This window comes from Lates calcarifer, linkage group LG11 (genome assembly GCF_001640805.2).
Source record: "Lates calcarifer isolate ASB-BC8 linkage group LG11, TLL_Latcal_v3, whole genome shotgun sequence".
In the NCBI taxonomy this organism is placed as follows: Eukaryota; Metazoa; Chordata; class Actinopteri; family Centropomidae; genus Lates; species Lates calcarifer.
In genome coordinates this window covers 630308-637616 of record NC_066843.1, presented here as the reverse complement: position 1 = coordinate 637616, position 7309 = coordinate 630308, and the positions used below count along the sequence as shown (strand labels likewise).

Below are 7309 nucleotides of genomic sequence, written 5' to 3'. Positions count from 1 at the left end.
CCTGCTCCTCGTCTGCAGCTTCATGACTCTGATCACACACAGCACACTCTGTGGCATTTTACTTTATTATCATACAGTAAACATACATCAAACAGTAAAAAAAACATCCTGAAACCATGAAATAATGGACTAAAGAAACGACGGAGGCAGGATGAACGTTAAAAATAACAGAAGTGAGGTGTGAAAAAAGAAAAGTTTTAAAATGAGTAAAAGCAGAAATAAAAAGGTTTTAAAAAGGGGAAACAATTCAGAAAATAAAAACCGAATAAAAGGAAAAACCAAGCAGTAGAACAGAATAAAATCATTGATAAATAGAAAAATAAATAAAAAACTAACATAGATCAAATTCAGTTTGAATCCAGACTGAAGGTCCCGACAAACACTGATTTAATATTGAAGCCTCTGATTCATCTGTGTCATAAACACATCAGTTCACTCTAGAAAGTGACGACATGAACCTTAAAAAGTCGTCACAACAACCTGCAGGAAAGGCTTTTATTTTCTTAAATGTCTCAAACATGCTTTTATTTTGCAGGGTTTGTTCATTTTCTGATGTGACAAGAAGAAAATTAAGAGACAGAGAGAAGGAGAGAGAGAAGGAGCGAGGGAGTGGGCTTCATTTCTTTTTACGCCCAGTTTCTAGGACGAGAGAGAGCGAGTTGTCACGGCAACCGTCGGCAAGGGAGTGAGCGGGAGGCGGCGGGTGATGCTGGGATGGGGCAGGAGAGAAGAGAGGGTCTGATTCTTCACTGTTAATAACAGATATCTCTCTCTCTCTCTCTCTCTCTCTGCTTCATTTGAATTTTAGATTCTTATAAATTATTAAAAGACTCCATCCGCTGAGGAGGAGGAGGAGATGAAGAGAAGGAGGGAGGGAAGGAGGGAGGGAAGGAGGAGCTGCAGAGAGGAAGCATGGTGAGCTGTGAAAGAGAAGCAGGGAAAGCAGAAATGAAAAAAGTGTTTGTATTAGATGTGTGTGGGTGAGGAGACGAGGCTTAACTGAGATAAATGGAGGTGTTGGTCTGGGTGTTTCTGGGTGGAGGCGCCTGCAGGGAGGAGGGGGAAGAGGAGGGGGAGGAGGAGGAGGGGAGGAAACAAAAGGTCCAAAATGAAGCAGACAGGGATGAACTGAGATGGAGGTTGGAGAGGGGAGGCGGTGTGTCATAATGCAGCTGAGAGAGGAGGAGGAGGCTGGATGTGAGGTGAAGCAAACAATAACAGAGAGGAAGAGATAAACAACTGTAAACATGGAGGAGTGAACTGAACGGAGACATTTGATCGAATCACATCAGAACAGGAAAACTGTTATGACAGGATTCCTCCAGAGACAGAGCTTTATATTAAAGAGAAAGATCCAGAAACATCTCTATATCTCTCTACCAGACTCCATTGACAAAAACAGGGATTTAACCAGGAGCTGCTGGAATACCACTGCCTCCATCTGTTAGTGTGTCTGTGTAACTGTGAGACTTTCAGTGGCTGGAAGAAGTAATCAGATACTTTACTGCAGTAAAAGTACCACACAGTAACACAGACACACTAACAGATGGAGGCAGTGGTATTCCAGCAGCTCCTGGTTAAATCCCTGTTTTTGTCAATGGAGTCTGGTAGTGATATATCTATCTATCTGTCTGTGTGTGTGTGTGTTGTTGTTGTTCAGCAGGAGTGAGTGTGATGACTCCCTGTGTTAGATCTAATGGAGCTGATGGCAGTTTATTATCTGTCAGGACGAGTGTGAGTGCAGAGAGGAGACAGGCTGAGCTGTTACCATGACGACCACAACAACAACAACAACAAACTACAAAGGACACACACAGTCATGTTGGACCCGGTGAGTGCTGCTGACCAATCACCTGTCAGTGTGAGGGGGCGGGTCCTAGAGGTGAGGTCAGAGGTCAGAGGTCAGCGTCATAGAATTCTGTTCCAGGACCAACACACTGGGGACCTGATCTGTTCATCTGGACCAGTCCAGACCTGCAGGTAAACTCAGTCACAGCGACGTCCACAGGTGAAAAATGACGGTCACATGACCTGGAACAGTCTGCTCTGCTTTAATCAGTCAGATTAAAGAGTCTCTGTTCAGCCAAACTGAATCTGTGATATTTATTATGTTGTTGTTTTAAAACCACAGCAAAACAATGATTCTGGTTCAGGTTCAGGTTCAGGTGGTCCTGGTCTGTGGTCTGAAGCAGCTCTGCTGCGTTATATCACAGGTTGCGGTTGTTTTGCTTTCACGTCTCTTGACCTTCACGAACGTTCGTGGCCGCAGTGTGAAGCTGCTGCCTGCTGGAGACGGTCTGATGGTCCACAGCAGGAGCAGAGACAGACCGAGCTCAGCCTCATTACAACATAAAAACCTAACTACTGTCGACTGACTGTGAATCTGCAGCTCCTCCACTCATCATGTGCTGATCTAAAGAAAAACAGAAAATTATTATTTCATTCTGAGTTGTTTAATTCATTCTTCAGTTTTCTGCAGTTAATCTGGGTCCAGGCAGATTAGGAGACAATCAGCCTCTGGGCTTTGATCTAATAAATGGGTCCAGCTCACATTAATGTCTTTATTATGTTACAGACAGAATTCATTTGTTCTGTGTGGCATTAAAAAGGTCTTCAAGGCTTTTATATTTAACATGAATTCACAAATACTGAACAACTTCTATAAAAACCTGATTTTGCTGATGGTTTATTCACGAGTCCATCCTGGAGAGAACGAGGTGTTTTAGTGCAGATTTAAAGGAAAACTCTGGTGTGTTTCGAACCTTATCTTGGCTGTAAATAATTGATAGGGACAAAAAATCTTTGGACTGCAGTATTGATCAGGAACAGTGCTTTGAAAAGCACAAATGTCAGAAAAACACGTCAGCATCGATATCAGAATTTATCAGATCTGATGCCTTTGATTCTGATGGTTTAAACTGTTTAGAACCAGGTCTCAGCTGGAGCCAGTTCTCGATTCCCGTCCCCACAGGAGACTTAGAAAACCAGGAAAATACTCTGAGGATTTACTGAGTGATTATCATCTGAAATTAGTCACCAAATAATTTTCTGTCTGTTTTTAATTAATCATTGAAAATGTGTTCATTCAAACTGTCACAGAGACAGAAACTGATTTCTAATTGTTCACTTGAGCTTCACTGAATGTGATTTACGGTCAGAGCTGAGTTTCCACACAAACACGGAGCTGTGTGAGGGTCAGAGGAGAGCGATGGGCCGGTTATAGAAGATAAAGAGAAAACTATATGAGAGGAGGCAGTTGGAAAGAATTAGAGTCGACCTTGAGGGATTTCATTATCCTCCTCTGACTGAATTATCTGATCGATGAATTGAATTAAAGAGGAGCCACCTCTGCTGCCTGATCTGCATCTGCCTGGCTGCCGTCCCGTCCGGCCCGATGTCCCCTGTGATCACAGTCCGTTCCTAAAGACACAGCATTGTCTGTCTTCTATAGGCTTCTAATGGACGTTTACTTCAGGTCTGAAATGTCTCAACAGCTAAAGATGTAGTTCACTGTCCCCAGACAATGAACCCTGGTGACTGGTGATGTTCTGAACTTTCCTGCAGCGCCACCAGCAGGTCACAGTTTTGCTGAACTGTGGTTCGGACGTTCATGTTTCCTCAGGATGAACTGGGCTCAGCGATATGATCATATGATCACAGTAAACATTTTAAAGTCAGATCTTTGCTCCTGAGCAGAAGTTAATTGTCGTTCTAAATTTATTGATGATCAGAACACAACAAACACTTTGACAGTGAGAACAGTGAAAACATTTCACTAGTCTGAGGTACAAGAACTATTAGAACAAGAAAATCTAATCTATGTAATAAAAACCTCTGCTCCTGATTGGGGAATCATTTCTGAGTTGTGATGTTGTCTCAGCAAATGAACTTTTTAATATTATTATTAGTATATATGAATATATATATTATTTTCATATATCACTATTATTATTATTATTATTTTATTATTATTATTATTATTATTTTAATATTTCTTGAAAGACAGTAGTGTTTCCAGGCCTGTCTCTACTCCAGATGTGTGTATCCAGTGGTGCTTAAATAGGCTAAAAAATACATGAACCCTGGTGTGGTTCTTTAAACAGTAATTCACATTCTACATACATCCTCCCTGTGATGTATTATCAGACCAATCAGAGGCGGTTGCTAGGCGGAACAGAGTCAGCTGGCCAATTGGAGTTTTTTATGCCGTTGTTGGCTTGCGTGTGTCGTCATTGGCTACGTCGTGTGTCAGAGAGGCGGAGAAACGAAGCCGGAAAACAGATTTAAACCAGTCCCTGAACCGTCAGCCTCTGTTTGTCAGTACTGTGAGGAACCTGAGTCACGGAGCCTGGATGTTGAAACAAACTGCGGAGCTGCTGCTTTGTCGAACATGAATGAGGCTGGACACTGAACACACCTGCGGCGCGAAGGTAAGGCTAAGGAGCGAACCAGCTAGCGGCTAGCGTTAGCATTTGCGATAGCAGCGAACGTTAGCATTAGCCTTCTCTGTTAAAGACATCTGTTAGTCTTATTTCCATTTTCAGTGTTTTTTTCTCGTGGGTCAGAGTGTGTTTGTGTTTCCCTGACATGAGTTGTGGATCCCACCGTGGTGAAAACAAGGAGCTCCTGAGTCTGTTTAAATCCCTGTTGTGTTTGTTTACAGTCACTGTACCTTCAGTTAGCATCTCTGTAACTCTAACTCCGTTTATATCGCTCATCATGTCGGTGTCATTGTTTTGTGTCTGTGGTCATTTTGTTGTGTATTGCGTCTGTACCTGGCTGCTTTACACCTGGATCTCAGCGTTAACATTAGCATTAGCCTTATGTTAAAAGATGTCTTTGGGGCTTTTCCCTTCTTGTCGTCGTTTTTATTTGCGTGGTTAAAGTGTGTTTGTGTTTGTGTGACTGTAGCATCCTGGTAACTGTTCATCTGTTTGTCTGATTATCATGTTGTGATCATGTTGTGTCTTTACTTGGCTGTTTTATATCTCTTTATGTTCAGCTGCTTCTTTGTCTCTTTGTAGTCAGTCTCTCTGCGTCTCTGTAGTTCTGTGTCCTGATCATTTTACATTTCTTTGAGGTTTTTGTTTCATTGTTTTCATTGTTTTGCGTCTCTGTTTTTTGGTCTGTCGTTTTTTTTCTTTTTGTAGATCTGTGGCAGTGATCTGTCCATAGCTGTCTGTTGACCCACAGTTGAGTATATTAGTGATGAGAAGTGTCTTAATACTCAACTGAGCTCAGTTATCTATTCAAGCTTGAAAACTAAACTTTAACTCTGAGCTCCTCCACAAGTTTGAGCCTAAAACATTTTGGTTCCTTTGTTGTTGGTTCTTCAGGATGTGATGTGTTTTCTTGTCATGTGACAGTAAACAGCTCATTTTCTGAAACACTCCTCTAATGTTTGGAGAATGTTCTTTTTCAGCTGTAATGTAGAATATTTCTCTGTTTTCATGGTTAAACTGTTGGTGAGGAATAGGTAGTAGTGTATTGATCATTTTCCTTTGCATGTTTCTCTTTGATTTCCTTCCAGGTGTCACCACCTCATCCACAACATCATCCATGATCTGCGCAGGAGACTGGGGTTCCACAATTCAGTGGCATCGCCCGCGATCACAGAGACATTGTTGATGATCTCAGAAACATCGTCCACAGAGACGTAGTCCACGAACAGAGAGTCTTTGAACAATGAGGAAGTTCTTTGAGACCAGGACAGAGGCCTCCAGGTAATTCACAAACAGCTTTACATCAACTGTCCAACACAGAGCACTGACATTAAAGTGTATTCAGGATATAAGTGTAATCATAGAAGTAATGAGCAGTGTAAAAAAATGTATAAGTAATTGGTATGAATAGACATAATGTAATTAATAATAATAATACATTTTATTTCTAAGCGCCTTTCTGGCCACTCAAGAACACTGTACAATAAGCAATAAAACAACAGTGGATAAAATCAACATACAGTAGAAGAAATGTAGGGCGGTGATGTTGCAGTGAGAATGGTTAAAGTGAGTTTTGAGTCTGAGTTTGAAAGTTTGAAAACAGGAAGAGAGTCGTTGTTCAGAGGGCTGGAGGCAGAGAGTTCCAGAGCTGAGGCGGGCAGAGGGCACAGTGAGGTGGATGGGTGGATGAGCGGGACAGGGGGGTGATATGTAGGACGTCAGACAGATATGGAGGGGCGAGGTTGTGGATGACTTTGAAGGTAGACAGAAGGAGTTTTAATTCAATTTGTTGTTGAACTGGGAGCCAGTGGAGTTGCTGAAGGAGGGGGGTGATGTGATGGTGTGAGGGGGTTGTGGTGATAATGCGAATTAGCAATATCAGAAGTAAGATATTATAAGAAAAATAATCTGTTACTAGCAACAGTAAAAGTAATAGTAATCCAATAGAAGTAAAAATGTCATAATATAGTAAAGCGTCAAAAAATGTCACGATATAGTAAAACCTAAAAATGTTCATTGTTCTTTTTCAGCTGTAATGTAGAATATATCTCTGTTTTCATGGTTAAACTGTTGGTGACGAATAGGTCATAGTGTATTGATCATTTTCCTTTGTATGTTTCTCTTTGATTTCCTCCAGGTGTCACCACTTGGTCCACCACATCATCTTGTCAAGACGTCGTCCACGATCGCCGAGACATGGTCCATGATTGGAGAGACATTGTTGAAGATGAGGATCACGATCAGATCAGAGACAGTGTGTGTGATCGCAGAGACTTTGTGAAAGACGAGACAGACATTGTTCACAGAGATATTGTCCATGATTCTTTGACGTCTTAATATACTGTGACATTTTTTGAGACTTTACTATGACATTTTTTTCACATTTTTGACGCCTTAGTGTACTATGACATTTTTTTCATATTTTTGACGCCTTACTATACTATGACATTTTTTGACCATTTTTGATGCCTCACTATACTATGACATTTTTTGACATTTTTGACACCTTACTATACTATGACATTTTTTTCACATTTTTGACGCCTTACTATACTATGACATTTTTTTCACATTTTTGACTGTCTCACTATACTATGACATTTTTTCACATTTTTGACGCCTTACTATACTATGACATTGTTTGACATTTTTGACGCCTTACTATACTATGACATTTTTTGATCATTTTTTGACCATTTTTTGACATTTTTTGACACTTTAGTATACGATGACATTTTTTGATATTTTTTACGCCTTCCTATACTATGACATTTTTTTCACATTTTTGACGCCTTACTACACTATGACATTTTTTGACATTTTTGACGCCTCTATACTATGACATTTTTTTCACATTTTTGACGCCT

At 40.8% G+C, this 7309-nt stretch overlaps 1 long non-coding RNA gene across 1 annotated transcript; it reads left to right on the top strand.

The window, feature by feature from the left end:
* Positions 1-4262: 4262 nt before the first annotated feature.
* Positions 4263-7016, top strand: LOC127142976 (uncharacterized). Its single transcript, XR_007814139.1, has 3 exons — positions 4263-4430; positions 5531-5723; positions 6580-7016. It is a non-coding gene; the product is annotated as an uncharacterized LOC127142976 (long non-coding RNA).
* The last annotated feature ends 293 nt before the right edge of the window (positions 7017-7309 follow it).